Below are 17,877 nucleotides of genomic sequence, written 5' to 3'. Positions count from 1 at the left end.
ACTGCTGGTTCGCTCATGTGGTTGGCCTGGGTCACTGCCAGTTCCATCAACCCAGGCTGCCAGACCACTACTGGTTCAGCCGAACTGGTTCAAACTGGTAAGAACCCACCACTGGCCCAGAGGTTGTAAAATGCCCAGGTCTGTCTTCAATAAACAGTCCCCTGATTTAGGGAGGTGATAAAGCCTATTCTAATCATACTTGAAAGACTCATAACCAATCTTAATAATATTTGTTTTAATTTTAATGTGGGGCCTCTTTCTTAGAGTGATGTACATGTTGGGGGGCTGGCTACCTGAGACTACCTGAGTCATCTGGGAGACTCTGCTGGTGATTGAAATCAGTGTCCCATTGTGAAGCAGAATTTGCAGTATTGCACTATTTTTTTTTTTTTACCAGCCTGCCTGTTGCACATCATCACCCTACCTGAGTGACATGACCCAGTTGCAGGGTTGGTATCGGAGTACCCTAGACTGGGGAACTTCAACTTACCTGCTAGGAAAAGAAGACAAGAAACGTATGAATTCCTGGTCACTATGGCAATGATGGCCTTATCCCAAGTGCTTATACCACCGAGGGAATGCTTGTTTCAGACTATGGGCTCATGCCCCCTCAGCTGACGGCCTTCCACTGTAGTTTATTTCTGCATATCCAGCCCACAACTTCCTTGTTACATTTGCACAGAATGGTGAAAGCATTTTCAAAAGGACAAATGAAGTCATGCTACCCCAAATGGTGGCACATCAGATACATGGGTTAAAAAACATTACTTAATTCCTGTTTTTAATCTTCTGACATGAATCCTGTAGGCTGCTGAAAGTCTCCAGAAATAGAACTGCATATATGTTGTGGGAACAAACAGACTGCTGATAGGCAGTCCAATGCAACTGGATGGCAGAAAACTCCGGGAAATGAAACTTAGCCTGTTTTTATAGAAAGGGTTGGTTATGTGCAGCCCAGGACTATGCTTATTTACTTTGCTCAGCAAAATGTATTTCCAGATAAGCAAGGAGTCTAGTCTTAGCTTTTAAGTACCTAACCTTGTTCTGCAGCTTTGTGTATTTATTGAGAAAGTCAAAAGAATCAAGAAGCTTGTCTCAAGTCCCCAGGATGCTATAAGTAGAATGATTGAAGGTTTTGCAATAGGCTTTTAGCTGCTGCAAAAGACTTTATTTTGTTCAGAGTTGCTTTGGATAGTGAGATGTGCCAGCTTATAAATTTAATAAGCAAATATATAAAATTACTTAGTTGAAGACCAGTTATATTTTGGCGAAGTATTAACATGATTTGTATTTGATAGTTTGAATAGTCAAACTATTTTCCAAGGCACCTGAGGGTAGAACAAGAAGCAATGGGTGGAAACTAATCAAGGAGAGAAGCAACTTAGAACTGAGGAGAAACTTCCTGACAGTTAGAACAATTAATCAATGGAACAGCTTGCCTCCAGAATTTGTAAATGCCCCAACACTGGAAGTCTTTAAGAAGATGCTGGATAGCCATCTGTCTGAAACGGTATAGGGTTTCCTGCCTAGGCAGGGGGTTGGACTAGAAGACCTCCAAGGTCCCTTCCAACTCTACTATTGTATTGTATTGTATTCAAGAAATGTGTGCATAATAAAAAGTATTTGTATCAATAATGTAAAGCAGGGGTCCCCAACCACTGGACCACAAACCAGCAGGGGTCTGCGGTGCACCAGAAACCAAGCCATGCAAATAAGAAAAGCCCCATCCGTGCATGCAGGCAGCGTGTGAAACCACACTGTCTCTGGTCCACGGAAAAGCCTCTTTCCATGGCACCCAAAAGATTGGGGGCCGCTGATGTAAAGCACTTGTTTTCTTAGTGATATATGTTATTTTTTGTTTACATGCAGACAATATTTGAAAGAACCTAAAATAAGTCTATGGCCTTGTCTGTAATGGTAAGCTTCTTAACGGTAATCAACTACCACAGCAGGGGACATACAGATTTCACATCCAAGTCCACAGAGAATAGCAGAACAGCCAGTGTAGACAATATTGTTAGTCCCCAAATAATATGTCTTTAGCTCATTCCCAGGGATTTCCTCTAGCCAAAGGTATATAAGATAACTCTTTTCCTTGCTTTAGTATCAGATACCCCTTAATTAATTGCTGAATACTCTTTTCAGGCCTGCCCTTTAAAATGCCAGCTTTTTCAGACCTGGGATGGCAGAAAAGCATTAAGGGATTTGTTTCGCTCATTTCAAATAATTTGTTTCTCTCATTTCAAATAACTTGTGAGAGGGGGGAGAGCCCTTCTTCTTGCCATCACTATTCCAATCCATTACAATCCCATCAACTTTTAGTTTTAAAAAGTTAGCAACTGCTCCATAATCATATCTAGCTTGCTCTTTGAAGATAATTTAAGCAAGTAACAAACAAAAATACTTTTCTGAAAAATTAATACTTTAAACAACAGAGATTTCCCTGCCTCTAAAGGAATAATACTAAAGAACTGAAGGTGGGAATTTTGGTGCAGAAATTGAGTACAACACATTGGCTTTTTGTGGGTGAAGTACAAAGGATTCTTGCTAAGGGTTGTAAGTTTATTTCTTCAAATATTTTAAAAGGTTCTTGTTATGCAATCTAAATAGCTTGCATCCAGACCATATTCAACATAAAATAGGTGGACGTAGGTTACTGTCAAGCCAATAACCACCACGGTAGTAATAATAAAAATGAATACCATCAGACAACCACTAGATTGGATAGGAGGATAAAGATGCCAAATCCAGTCTAAACATCTGGCTAACTTTGTGACCAACTATAATAATAATAATAATGACCCCAAATTCCCAATAGACAGAAATAGCCTTTGAACACTTTCAGTATCATTCCCCTTCATGTCTTCCAAAAATCTTTATTGTTGAAATAGGTGGTGTATTGCTGTTACCGTGACCTATATAGCTAGCAAAGTACAGAATAATGTTGGCTTCAATAAGGTACAGAATACGGTACAATTTACTCCTCTGTTTCAACATAAGAAAAAATAAAGCAGCAATTAAAACAGACACATTTATTCCTTCTTAAAAGTGCACATCTTGATGAAAATGAATTGTGTAGTTGAGTCACCAAAAGGTTTAAATCAGTTTGGACACCCCTGGTTTAAATAGTGGATGACCCATTCATCATGATTTATGGTTTGACACATGAATGGGGCAGGAAGTTCCCTTTCGTTTCTTCCCATTGCCCCATATGGCTCACTACTGGCTACCACTGGATTGTTAAGGTTTGTATGTCACCTCCCAAAGACTTCTACGTGTCATTAAGAAAATAAGCACACCTAAACTGATCGATAGGTTCTTGATGGTTTGCCTTTTGAAGATTCTTCAGCCGATAAAGCAGTATAACTGTAAACAAGCCAGTGGCAGCCAAACCATGCCAAAGGATGGGAGAAGAGTGAACCGGACCACTGTGGGTTGGCTATAATAAGAAGTTAACCAGGAGGAAGATTAACTGCTGTATAAATTTAAGCCAGGGGACAAAATAACCACATATGATTTCTAAGTGGATCCAGTTAAGAGAAATGACACTTTGTGCTCAATCCGCCCACATTAAGAGCAGAAGAGAATATTGTTTTGGCTGGCCTTTATTTTCCTCACAGATTACCCTCTGGACTGCTTTTCCTCCTTCACTGCAGTCACAAGATTTCACTGCCCCCTCCTCCAGACCACGTTCAATATGGATCACTTTGTGACTGCCCCTGAAAAAGGTCAGTTGGGCAGCCAGTTCTTTTGCTGTGTGAGGTCATGTCCTCCTTCCAATTCCTGAACTTGAATTATCCAGGAGCTGCACCTACGTTTCTTGAGAGCTTCAACAGGAATATTATCCTTCTCTGACAGAATCCATGGCTGAATTACATCAAGCGTTAGAGAACAAGGCAAGACAAACCAGTGTCACAACATAGGGAGGTATTTCACTAGGCGGCAACAAAACTAATATCCGAAACTGCTGGTTCTGCCCTTTCATAGTAAATGGAAAGTGCCAAATAAAAAGCAGAAGCACCACTAAATTCAGCCCCTTGGCAATCTGCAATAGCTACAAGGGAGCTGGCAATACTCTTAGTTAGGCAAGCTTATCAGGAAGCAAGTCATTTGGGAAGATTCACCCAAATCTCAGCTCCGTATTCGATTTTTCCTGCTTTAAGAATTGCCAGACACTTTCATCAGATTTCATCAGCCTGCTCATTTCCAGAGCCTTAATACTATCCATGAAGGTGAACACCTCAAAAACCAGCATGTGTTTCATTCAGAAAAACAAATCTTTCAAGTTGCAGTTATTTCCCCTTCTTGGTCCCACTGGAGGTTCTCACCTGGAATACCAAAGGGCTGTGTCACTTCTGGTTTAAGATTCAGGAAATCTAGTGCAGCTATAAACACTGTATGGTGGAAAGCAAAGCCATCGGGTTCTTTATGCCAACTTTAGCTCCTTAGTCTGAAAGAAAACAAAAAAAGAGCAGGAAATAAATTATAGCCTGACACGAACATCAAACATCACAATGGTTTTAAACAGCATTGTAAGGTTGTGGATGCAGGAGGCAAGCCTCTTCCACCTTTAGAATTGTCTAAATGAAGGGATTTCCGAAGAAATTCCCTTTTTCACATTACTGCTGTAAATTCAGAAGCCCTGTTTTGTCTTTACAGGAGTCCCCTCCCTATGCATAAAATACAGAATTTATACAGATGTCACTTGTGTGACTGGGATTCTCTCTTCCACACACTATTAGAAATGCAGTGAGCCTCTGGCTACATTAAAGACGTAGTCTCCTTAACTGCTCTTCTTCAAGTTCTCAGCCTATTTGTCTCACGGACCGTTTATGATTGATCCGTAGTCCCAATTCCCATCCTCCTTTTCCTTTGAAGAACTAAGTGCAGCCAATGGAAAAAGAGGTTTCCGCCTAACTGGCTGGATTGTGGCAGTATGACACTATCAGAAGTTTCCACATGACTGCAGAAAAATCTCCCACTCTTAAACTGCATGTATTGTCAAATGAAGAATTCTACAAAAGAACAATATTCCACTGCAAATTTAGTTCCAACCTGTGTTAAGCAACCTAGTAGAATTAAATACTATGATTGTATCTTGGAGAATACATGAAGATTCAAATAAACTTATTTGTGTATTTGAGACTATTAGATATTAATCTTTCTTCATGTAGTTATTAATAATTATATTTCCTCCAGTATATTTCAGCAAGAAGAAAATAAGCAGCATAGGAGGTTTATCCAATATTACAGATATAGTTAGAATAGAATAGAATAAAATAACAGAGTTGGAAGGGACCTTGGAGGTCTTCTAGTCCAACCCCCTGCCTAGGCAGGAAACTCTGCACCACTTCAGACAAATGATTATCCAACATCGTCTTAAAAACTTCCAGTGTTGGAGCATTCACAACTTCTGGAGGCAAGTTGTTCCACTGATTAATTGTTCTAACTGATAGGAAATTTATCCTCAGTTCTAAGTTGCTTCTATCCTTGATTAGTTTCCACTCATTGCTTCTTGTCCTACCCTCAGGTGCTTTGGAGAATAGTTTGACTTCCTCTTATTTGTGGCAGCGCCTGAGATATTGGAACACTGCTATCATGTCTCCCCTGGTCCTTCTTTTCATTAAACTAGACATACCCAGCTCCTGCAACCATTCTTCATGTTTTAGCCTCCAGTCCCCTAATCATATCCGTTGCTCTTCTCTGCACTCTTTCTAGAGTCTCAACATCTTTTTTTTTTAATTTGTTAGTATCCTTATACAATAGAAAACTCTCTGAAGTCTAACTAGGGTTAGACCAGAATTTCAAAGCAGTGACACCCCCCCAATACAACTTCAAGTTTTGGAAACTTTTATTTTCAGGCAAAAAAAAATTCTTACAAAATTTGTAAGCAAGGAGCTGTACATTCAATAAACATCAATTGTCACAAATATGTAAACTACATTTCCTTTTTCTAAAATGGTTAGTTTTTAAGTTCCAATTTTGCCTTTTGTCATGAGATTTCCTTACAGCTGCACATGACATAGTATACTTCTGAAATGAAGGGTATTTCTTTGTAAGGATTTTTACCAGTCCTATATGTAAATCACTACATGGCCACTCTGTGAGATTAGTGAATATACACACACTTCACTACATGACTGGCTGCTTCTCAGTATGGATGTGACCATCCCATATGGCAAACAGCACATAAATTATGTTAATCTTTCTGCTGATAACAGGTGGAAGAATGTTACTAATGAGGATGCTAATCTACTAAACGTACTACGTGTTTTTTCTATTACTCGTGCCTGCCCTATCAACTACTGGACTGAGCTAAGTTCCCCCCACCCAAAAAAAAAATATTTTCACCCAATGGTACAATATTAATAAATACAATATTATTAAACAACCTTTTCATTTTGCTTTGATCACATTTTCAAATGCTGTTTACAATAGCAGCAATGATCATTCATAGAATTAGAAATGAAGCTAGCAATTGCTTGACAGGTATTTCTCTTCTGGTCTGCACCACTTAAGAGATTATTTTCAATGGTTGCAACAGCATTTTCAGTCACACCACAAGGATCCCGTCAACCGTGCTTTTTAGAATTCAGCTGTCCATCCTATAGCCAATCATCTTTATTTCCAGAGATATGACCTTGTATGTGGCTGCATTAAAAAAAGATGTTTCTGGAATAAGGCTCAGCTGACCAAGCGATCCAAACCGTGGTATGTATATCTTGCTCCGTCCTCAATGTTATTTAGCACTCCAGCAATTTTGTGCGGTTGATCCAAGGACTTGCCCACCAGCTGAGATTATAGAGCTGGAACCTGTTTATTCTGAATTTAGAAGGAATCGGGTGGGGTGGGGGGGAAACCCTTATCCTTGTCCATCAGACTCTGAGAACAAAGCTACTGGCTCATGATATAAAAAAAACACACAAACGCATTCACACACACAGCGCTCAAGTCCTCTGGAAGGAAGCAGAAAGGAATTGTGTTCCAAGCCAGTGCAGATTCAGCCAAACCTCAACAAATCTGCACAAGTCCATTTACTGACTGCACATTTAAACGTGCTGCCTAATTTCACAACAAAAAGAATTAGTGGCTTTCATTATGTCTTTCCAAAATTCAAAACCGCCTGGGTAAAATTTCAACTTCCCTTTATATCTTGGACCAGATCAATAGTGAACATGAAGGACTGCTAACTCTAAAATGAAGCTCCAAGTGGATATGCCCATCTCTTTCCAGTTTAACCTTTGTGAAATGTGAAATGTAGCAGCAGGAAATATAGTAAGCTTTCAAGAGACATATCCCTTTGATGTCTTCTTTTCCTCTTTCTGCAGGGATCAATTCTTTATGTTCCTGGGCAAAACGGCAAAGGTAGCTAAATAAATAATCCTCCATAGCTATAGAGACTCTCCCTCCCTCCAAAGAGGCTACCAGGTCATCATTTATAGGAACTTAGCTATAATAGTAGCTTCTCTAACAGAGATATTGCTGTTTCTCTCCTTACTTTGCACTCGCACAGCTATCAATCGTGATAGCGAATGGTCACATTATCCACTTATAGGTCTATGAGTCTGAAATACTTTAGTATGTATCAAAACATATGCCCTTTCAGAAACAAAGATTTATCCAAAGACAAAACAGAGATAAAGTCTTTAAGTGATACAGTATGTAATATAGAAAGAACTCCAACAAGATTGGATTGTTTTAGAAATGGATGTGGGAGGCGCAGGAAACATAGAATAGAATAGAATAGAATATTTATTTCTAAGCCGCACCCTCTCCCGAAGGACTCGGGGCGGCATACAATAAAACAAATAAAATACAAAGTACAATACAATACAATACAATACAAATCTGGACAGGACATACATATAACAAGGACGTATATAAGATGTATACAAGGAGGAGGTAGGCTGATAGCTAAAAAACAATTAAACAATTAACAATTAAAACAATTAAAAAGTCACAATATTTAAAAACCCCAATAAATAAATTCAATTGAATTACACTAATAAAAAACCCGTCAGGAGCGATATAGTTAGATCATGGTTGAGCCAGGCCAGCTACTTGGAATAGGTGGGTCTTGAGCTTAACTCTGAAGGAACGGAGGTCAGACGTAGTCCTAATATCCGGAGGGAGGTCATTCCACAAGGCTGGGCCTGCCACAGAGAAGGCTCTACTCCTAGGCGCCGCCCCTCGACACTGTCTGGTGGACGGCACATGGAGGAGTCCCTCTCTGTGCGAGCGAATTGGTCGCATAAATAAATAGGACTGCAAGTCAGTTTCATTTTAAGCAAACATACATTGTTTTCCAAGTCAGGATTTGCAAAAGCGTTGTTGAGTGGTCCATGCATATTTTGCCATAGGAACAAGGAGTTAATGTGGCATTCCTCAAATAATTGGACTTAACAGCTCTACGTGTCAGCCCTGGAAGCCATCTTTAGCATTGGAGCTTCAGGGCTGCCACATTTAGTATCTGGAAAAAATGGATGGGGGGATTGCATGGAGTGGAGGAGGATTAGCCATAACAACATTCCTTTCTCTGGGAGTCAAGGGCATTCGGCCTGCGCCTGGATGGGAGTGACTGGGGATTGTCTCCAGTTGGGATGGTGAATTGATTGGGCCATGTGATGGACTTGTGGGTGCAGAGGATGCATCTTTGACTTTCTTTTGGGTGGGGAAAACCGAAACTCTCAGATTCGGGTTTTCCCAGATGTGCCAAAATGACACCTCCAATAAAATGGAACTTTGAGGAACTTCAAGCCTCGAGGTCTTCTTTCATTGGGGATGTTACTTGGAACACTGACATTACAGCTCTTTGATTCCACCTAGCCCCAAATCCCATTGACACAGCAAAATAAAGTATAATGATCAACCAATATAAAGATTGACATGTTACGACTTTGAAAGTCTGTCACAAGCACTTCCCAAGGTCCAAGCAAGAGGTATAGAGCCACAGATACTATATCAGGATGTCTAAGTTAAATTTTAAAAGCTCTAGGACCTAAGTTATTCACACAGTAGAAGTAAACTAGAATATCTTTCAAAGGAAATAGCTAATGGACTTCACATGTGTTTTCCATCAGAAACTGGTTTACTCTGTCTGTTCTCCTTTTCCATGGCTCACCAAAATTGCATAGCTTTTGCTCTTACCATTAGAAAGGGATGTTTTATGTGCAGAAATTTCTTGCAGATGTCCCTTCCTTAGACCAGGTAAATTAATTAATAGTATAAATATTTGCATTAAAATTTACAGCAGTCAGTAGTCTGCACTTCTGGATGCAAATTATGAATCAGAAATTATTGGCATCAAATATATGGGTTAAACTAAAGAGAGCAGCTGTTCCAGATTTAAACCTAGAGGACATACAGTTATGATAAAGGATTGATACAAGGAACAGATTCAATACTGTCTTATGCAAAAGAAAATCTGAGCTATGGGAATAGATAAGAGACATTGTGAAGGCTAAAGCAGATATAAATATTGCCAAAATTTCAAAGACAAAAAGATCCAAGTGGCTTTTGAACAAGTTATCATGATAGCAAAGAAAGATGGAAAATAAAAGCATTAGTTCTTCCAAAGTCATGCAAGAAAGGACAAGGAACTACACCGTCAACAAGTAGGAGATAATAAGAAAAATTAAAAGAAAAAGGAGAGATGTTTTTAAGAAGATCAGAGAAATCAAAAGCTAGGAAAGGACTATTCACAGAGGAAATCCATTACAGGCAGTAGTGGGATTCAACCAGTGTAACAACTGGTTTGCTGAGAGCACTTCGCACATACACAGTGCATTTGAAACTTACCTTCTACTGCAGCCCCGGTGCAAAACAGCTAAGGCGCGCCAATCCACTCTGCCACGCCTATCAGCTGGGCTTCAGAAAAGGGAATGTAGGTCAGTATAGTGCAGAGGCGGGCGGGCCCAGCTGATCATCGGAGTGAACCAGTTCACTCCCAGCCGATCGTCAGAGCTACCGGTTCACCCGAACTGGTCCGAACCAGTAGAATCCCACCCCTGATTCCCGGACAATGAGAATTGTTTTTTTTTTTAAAAAAGCAACCCATTATATACGAGACTGTAGAAATAATTATGAACAAAGACTATATCTATGAATTAAATCTACTGCACATTGACACAAGGCAGGTAATAGGTCAGCTGTTAAATAGGATCGCCCAGGGTTGGGTGGAAATACCCTTTCAACTGTTTAAAGTTTCATATTGCTCTATGTCAATAAATATGGAACAAAGCTATCTGGCCTAGAGCTTAGACAGGAGGATTGTACGTACATGTAACTGAAGTTGGAAGAGAGTATATTAATTATTGAACCATTGCACTAATTACTTACTCAAGCAAAGTTTTACTTAAGAACTTACAAGGAAGAATCTACATGGAACAAGGAATGCAACATGAACAAGAAGGTTTCAGAAAAGGCAGATATCAGATAGCTAAGGTCAGATGGAGGAAGGTAACCTGCTTTACTGACTGTAGAAAAGCTTGGATAGTGTAGACCAGGGAGGTCAAATTCAAGGCCTCGGGACCAGATCTGGCATGCGGGGTGCTTAGACCTGGCCCACAGGCCCACCCTGGAAATAGTGAAGGAACAGCCCGTGGTGCCTCTGCCAGCAAAAACAGAGCTTGGGGAGGCCGCGTGCAGCTCTCCCGAGCTCCATTTTCGTTGACAGAGGGCTTCAGGAGGCTGAAATCATAGCCTTGATGTGTGACATTGAGCTGGCCACGCCCCCTGGTGTCTCTCTCTCTCTCTCTCTCTCTCTCACACACACACACACACACACGGCCCCCCGAAGTCAAACACAACACTGATGTGGCTCTCAATGAAATAGAGTTTGACACCTCTGGTGTATATTGTATCAGAATCAGAGGTGATATTGAACAGGTTTTGACAGTTCTGGAGAACCGGTAGCAGAAATTTTGAGTAGTTCGGAGAACTGGTAAATACCACTTCTGGCTGGCCCCGCCCCCATCTATTCTCTGCCTCCTGGGAATGGGGATTTTGCAGTAACCTTCCCCAGCCACAGCTACCAAGCCATGCCACGCCCACCAAGACACGCCCACAGAACTGGTAGTAAAAAAAATTGAATCCCACCACTGATCAGAATGTGAAGTATATTACAGTTAACAGGTGCGTTACAACATTTGAGTGTTCACCTCAGGGGTTCTTGCAATGAACAAGAAGAGTGATTCAGAATAGGAAAGGGAGTGAGACAGAAATGCTTGTTAGCTTTCTATCAATTTAATTTATATAGCATATACATTATAAGAATGGAAGAACTAGAGGAAATGACAGTGGGAATCAAAATAGGAAGCTGAAATACTAACCATTTAAAACCGCTTCATTAGAGGGAAATAAAAGAAGACTTCGAGGAGCTCATTAGGAAACTAAAAGGGAAACTGAAAAACCTGGGTTAATGTGATTTAGAAAGGTCAGTATCCTGGAGAACTGAAGAAGAGATTGTTCCCAGGGCAGTAGCAAACATGATAATGGAAGATATATAAATATCAGAACTACAATATTTGTAACGTAGAGCTCAGAAAAGCTGGGCACTGCGAAAAAGCAAGAGAAATAAGATAAATGCTTTCAAACACTGTAAGTTTTTAAGAAGACGTTGGATAACCATTTGTCTGAAGTGGTGTAGGGTTTCCTGCCTAGGCAGGGGGTTGGACTAGAAGACCTCCAAGGTCCCTTCCAACTCTTGTTATTCTATTATATTCTAAATTTCAGATTTGGAGGTGGTTATTTAGAGGGTTATGGATTGAAGGTATCTTTACTCTAACCATGCTGTACCAAATAAACTGACTGACTGCTTCCTGGGAGGATAATTATAGTTCTCAATTTATGACTACAATTGAGCCCCAAAATCATGTTGCTAAGCAAGACAGTTAAGTGAGTTCTGCCCTATTTTACAACCTATCTTGCAACAGTTTGTTAAGTGAATCACTACAGTAATTAAGTTAGTAACATGCTCATGTCAGATCCAGAACATCTTTCTTTTTAGGTCATCCTCCCCACTGCAGATATAGCTCAGCTGAGAGCATGGTTTTTTCCCCCCAAAATAAACTTATTTTTTTAACAATTTGCAAACAGTATAGATAAAATTAATAAAATTAAAGGGGTAAAAAAAAACACAGAAAGAGAACCAGGAAGGCCAGCATCTTGCAAACAGTCCCTTTAGCTTACTCCAAGTAGCTGGAATTCCCTTTCTACCTAATTATACCCATTCATTAGCCTCTTTTGAAATGCACAGCTGGGTAACAGCTTAGCATGAGTCAGTTTATTGCCAAAAGGCCTCCTGGTTTCTCAGCCAGCTCTTTCTATCAGTCCCCATCAAGGTAATCTGTCATAACTCAATTCCTAAATCCTTTTGCTAACCGTATCCAACAGAACTCTCAGGAGTACCTCATTTCAGCTTCTACAGCATATGTGCATGCAAGTACCCTTTCTTCTCTCTACAGCAAGATTTTAATTGTCTACAATTCATCTAGTTCAGTGCTCCAGAACTGGTAAACAGACTGCTGGTTAGAGTTTGGTTTCAGGTTTGAATTCTTTGGTGACAAATCTTTAAAAGAATACACCCACTGCCAGTCTGCTCTAGAGCCATAAATAGCTTTGCCTCAGATAAGGACTCTTAATATTGTGACACTTTTCCTCACAAGCCCAGAGAAGTTGCTATCCTGGATCACGTGCTCTAAGATTTCAAGATTAAAAAATAAAACAATTTTGTTCGTGTTTCCTTTTAATGGGCCTGGACCTTGGTTCTTCTTCTATAAAATCCTTTTTCATATGTGCTATCATTTTGTTTTGTATTATCTGCCCCTGGGGCATTAGCAAGATTGTGCCTTGCCTTCATGCAGGGCAGCCTTCGGGGAGACTCGTAACCAACCAAGATTTGACAAGATAAGCAGCAGCAGCCTTAGGTCATTGCCATATGGGAACATTAAATGAGGACCTTGATAGCAGACAAAAATTGAGTGAGATGATTGAAAGAGAAGCAGAGCCTTTAATCAAAACCTGCTCATCACTTGTTTAAAAAAAGAAACCTTGATAAAGATGTTGAGCCTGATAGGAGACATAATAGTTCACTCATTCATCGGGCTAATTTCTTTAAAGAGGATTTCAACATGTCTTATATACAATTAACCAATATCAACAACCGACAAGCCTTCAAGATACTAATTTGAATTACAGGTCCTTGAGTTGCAACCATTCGTTTAGCGGCCATTCAAAGTTACAACAGCACTGGAAAAAAGTGACCTGTGACAGTTTTTCACGCAACTCTTGCAGCATCTCCATGATCATGTGACATGTAATTATCTCTGCTCCCATTGCTAGCATCTTTTGGGATAGCCTCCCTTCCAGAGACACTGGTTGCTACCCTCCATGGCCACATTATCTTGAGCTGCTAGATAGAGGGGTCCAATCTTGGCAACATTAAGACTTGTGGACTTCAATTCCCAGAATTCCCCAGCCATGCTATGCTATGCTACCTGGGGAGGGAGATTCTGTGAGCTGAGGTCCACAGGCTTTCAAATTGCCAAGGTTGGATACCCCCATGTTAGACCATTTCTCTTGTTTCTTTTGAAACCCATATACTGTTGTTTCTTTTTTTAATTTAAATCTATTCCGTGAATCTAAACTCCTGGGAGATCATGGAGGAAAGGAAGATGGGAATAGCTAATAGAAGGGAAAGGAAAGAAAAGTTGCAAGGAGAAAGAGTGGGAAAAGGAGGAATCATGTATGGATACATGGGTGTGCATGCATACACACATTCATGCAGGCAAGCACATCAAGGAAGCTCCTGTAGTTTTCCTGAACAGCAACGCACTGGATGTAACTCCCAGTTGCTCTGAACAACAATCTACTAACATTTCTGGGCTTGCTGAAGGTCTTCTAATAAGCTTGCGGAGCAAGTGCTGAAAACAGGTATATCTTTGAATTAAGTGCAAAGCCTGGGTTGAAATTCTCAATAAGTGATCAGATTGAATGAAAGCAAGATGAAATGGTGGCATTTCATGTTTGCACCATCAACCTATCCATGGACTAATGAAATGATCACTGTGAGCAAGCAACAGGTAGTTAAGACGCGATTACCTCTAACATCACTTACAACTATATGATTCTATGACTCTTGGATGTTCTTACTGACATAAATAGAAAATGCATACCCTGAAAGACCTGCTCACAGAAAGAAAAGGTATTTGCTTTCCCAGCACAGGTAGGAAGGGGAAAGAATCATGGGATGGGTTACGGCCGGTACGCCCCGGTATGGGCGTACCGGTGCCTGCTGAGAGCACCAGGTACCGTTCCATTCTGGTGCTCCGGAGGGCCCACCGTCCTTACCTGTATTTGACCCAACCAGGCCATTTGGGTACATGCACAGAGCGTACGGTGCCTGCGTGACGCTCCGCTGAGCAGCTGGGGCATCGCGGGCGGTGGGTGCGCATGCGCGCACATTCCGCTTGCACGTGGTGGACACCCGGCCCTGTAGCAGCATGCCGGTTGCAACGGGATCCAGAACCCACCACTGATGGGAATCCACCAATTAGGGCCAGAAGAGAACACCTGGCCAACATCATTGCCACATCTGAAAATCCAGAAAGTGATTTCTTGAACTGACTTCATTTGCAGACATTATCAACACAGGAAACAAGCAACTGAAGTCTGCTATACTGTGAAGTCTCCTCAGCCATAGCTCTACCTGTGATACTACTGCCATGGAGAGAACGTTGTAAAGAATGCTGCTACTCCATATCTTATGTAAAGCCTGCCTGGAGCACTTCAAACTTCTCTCGCCCCTTCGGGTAGATTTGATTAAATCAGTGTGGGAAATTCAGCCTTCCTCTATTTGTATTGCAACTAGTCCTCAACTTACAACATGTTGTTTACCAGCCATTCAGAATTACAATGGCACTGAAAAAAATAACCTACCATCAATCCTCACACCTGTGACCATCACAGCATCAATCCCCATGGCCACATGTTCAAAAAAGAGACTGGTTATAATAACAGGATCTTACAACTGTACTGTAACTCTTCCCCCATTTAATAGTACAGCGAAGTGCTTCCAAATGTTAACTGGATGATTTGGACCTAAAAAATGCTTTACTTCCCTTTGGCCTAAGCAGCAATATTTGCATATTTTTGTCAAGGTCATCTTCCTTACTTTTTTATATCTACCCGTCACACATTTGTAAAACCAATGCTGGAGGATTACATATACAGTGAGCCTGCATGACCTAGGTTAGGGGTGTCAAATGTGATGTCATTAAGGGCCGTATCAGGGTTGTGTTTGAAGTTGAGGCCCTCCTGAGCTCAGTTTTTGCTGGAAGAGGCACTGTGGGCTGTTTCCAGGGTGGCCCACAGACCGAGTTTGACACCCCTGACCTAGGTAAATGCAACACTGTTTTGGAATTACTAACGGTGGTATGAAAGGCCTAACACCTAGCGAACAAGGTCTCCACAATATATACTGTGTTTCCCAAAAAATAAGACAGGGTCTTTTTTTTGACCCCCGAAATAAGCACTTGGTCTTATTTTCGGGGAGGTCTTACTATTTTTGGGGTGCAGGAGGCGGCGAGCATGGTCACCTCATGGCTGCTGCTATGTTGCAATATTTTCAGGGAGGCTTATTTTCGGGGGAGGGCTTATTTTAGCGCATGCGCTCAAAAGCCCGATTGGGTTTATTATCCAGGGAGGTCTTATTTTCAGGAAAACAGGGTAGCAATGTTTCCACTTCTGTGAGGACAATGCGTTGATTAGTAAACACGTTCTCTTCAATCATAGCTTGGTATATGAAATATTCTAGACTTCTGTTTCCCTCTTTCTGTGGCCACAAAAGTGAACAGAGCAGAAAATGAGAGAGATCATGTAATCATTTATTTTTGTCGAATTCTCTTAGTCATCCATGCAGGCTGCTGATGGCTGAGAGCACCCCGATAACTGTGGGAGTCTTCGCTTTAACAGGAGTCTGCTGCTGCTGCTACGGCAAAAACACATTCCCCAAGCATAGCCCCACCACATCAACCTCACCCAAGAAACAAAACAGCTCCCTGTTAACACAGAAAAGGAAGGAGCCACAGAGACGGCTTAGCTGAGCTGAGATACATCCTGCCAATAGAGAAGTCAAGGGGATTTATCATTGCTGACAGGGGCACATGCAAAAGACCAGAAGATTAGAGAAGCACCACAACTTTCCCTTCAGCTTATCTGGCATATGCCATTCATGGATAAAAAGAGGAAAAAAACATCACATTTTGGACATCCAATGTCTCAACAACAGTACCTAAGAATGTGAAGGTAGACACTGTAAACTCTGCACTAAGGAAAGGCCAAACTGAGTTTGTCAACCATATATTGTACCATCAAACACCTAACTGGGCTTGATCTGTTCGAATTTGCTTGTTCGACTGAAGTTATCTCTGTGGCACACTCACTAGTTTTTGCACAAACTCACTAGTTTTTACTGCAGGATGAGAGGTACCAGCAGCACGTAAAAGTGATTTAAGAATATGATGCTACTTTGGCCAGGCTGCTGGGCAACTCCTGATAACTGGGGAGTCTTTGGAAGAAAGCTGACAAGGCCTAGGGAAGCTGGAGTAACAGCTTCTTTTACTTTCCCATTCCTCCAAAAGGGAGCAGGGGACAGGTTAATTTTCTTTGCAAAACATGCATCACGATAAGCATGGTTTAATACCAGACCAGACAAACCGCGCCATGTCTTAGTATGTTCTGTAAATCAGGCCATCATCACATTACTATACCACATATTATGTTAATTCCATTATTACCACACATTATGTTAACTGTAGTTGCAATGTATGGCTGTGAAGTTTGGACCATAAGAAAGGCTGAGTGCCAAAGAATTGAGGCCTTTGAACTATGGTGCCGGAGAAGACTTCTGCGAGTCCCTTGGACTGCAAGGCGATCCAACCTGTCAGTCCTAAAGGAGATCAACCCTGACTCCTTAGAAGGCCAGATCCTGAAGATGAAACTCAAATACTTTGGCCACTTAATGAGAAGGAAGGACTCACTGGAGAAGAGCCTAAGGCTGGGAAAGATTGAGGGCAAAAGAAGAAGGGGACGACAGAGAATGAGGTGGCTGGATGGAGTCACCAAAAAGTAGGCGTGAGCTTGAATGGACTCCAGAGGATGGTAGAAGACAGGAGAGCCTGGAGGAAAGTTGTCCATGGGGTCGCGATGGGTCAGACATGACTTCACAACTAACAACAACTCCAGTCTAATGCCTTTTTTTCAGACTTGACTCCTTGGTGCCTCTCACAATTTTCTCGGCAAATGTTCTCCCTTTCCTCAGAAGTGGCTTGCCCTTGCCTCTTTCCTAGAGCTGAAAGGGTGACTTTGTGTCTGAAGCAGGACTATAATTCACAATTGCTATGTTTCTAGATTAATGCCTGAACTACTACACCAAACTGGCTCTTATACTTATTTAGCATGCTACATAAATAATTTCTCCTCAGGGAAATCAGAAACCATTCCAATTTCCACCTGCCTTAAGCCAGTAAGAAGCAAGAAGGCTGGAGGCCATATCTGATATGGGATAGAGCTGAAAATCCAGGCAACGGAGTAAAGTGAGTATGTCTCAAAGGTGCTTTTCAAAAGGCAACTGGACTTTCTTTGGTTTTTCCTTGAAGATATTTCGCTTCTCATCCAAGAAGCTCTTCAGCTTTCAGTAAACTGGAGAAGCTTCCTGGATGAGAAGTGAAATGTCTTCAAAGAAAATACAAAGTCCAGTTGCCTTTTGTAAAGCACCTTTGAGACAACCATGACCTGGATGACTGAGAATCTCCACAAAAATAAAGTGAATATGGTTTCATCACACAGGTGGATGAAAAAAAAATTACTTGGTTTTTG

At 41.2% G+C, this 17,877-nt stretch overlaps 1 protein-coding gene across 5 annotated transcripts in view; it reads right to left on the bottom strand.

Moving 5' to 3' along the window:
- The window catches only part of RBFOX3 (RNA binding fox-1 homolog 3), a 469,732-nt gene that overhangs the window by 296,234 nt on the left and 155,621 nt on the right, over positions 1 to 17,877 (bottom strand). For 4 of the 5 annotated variants that reach the window (XM_081936819.1, XM_081936814.1, XM_081936817.1 and 1 more), the window contains one exon: positions 4,329 to 4,450. The gene's annotated coding sequence lies outside the window, so the exon portion shown is untranslated. Of the gene's footprint in view, positions 1 to 4,328; positions 4,451 to 9,798; positions 9,863 to 17,877 lie in introns of all 5 variants that reach the window. The other variant, XM_081936818.1, reaches the window with a different exon arrangement.

This window comes from Natrix helvetica, assembly GCF_964273705.1.
Source record: "Natrix helvetica genome assembly, chromosome: 1".
Lineage (NCBI taxonomy): Eukaryota > Metazoa > Chordata > Lepidosauria > Squamata > Natricidae > Natrix > Natrix helvetica.
The sequence above is the reverse complement of the archived record's forward strand: the minus strand, read 5'-3'. Positions and strand labels throughout refer to the sequence as shown.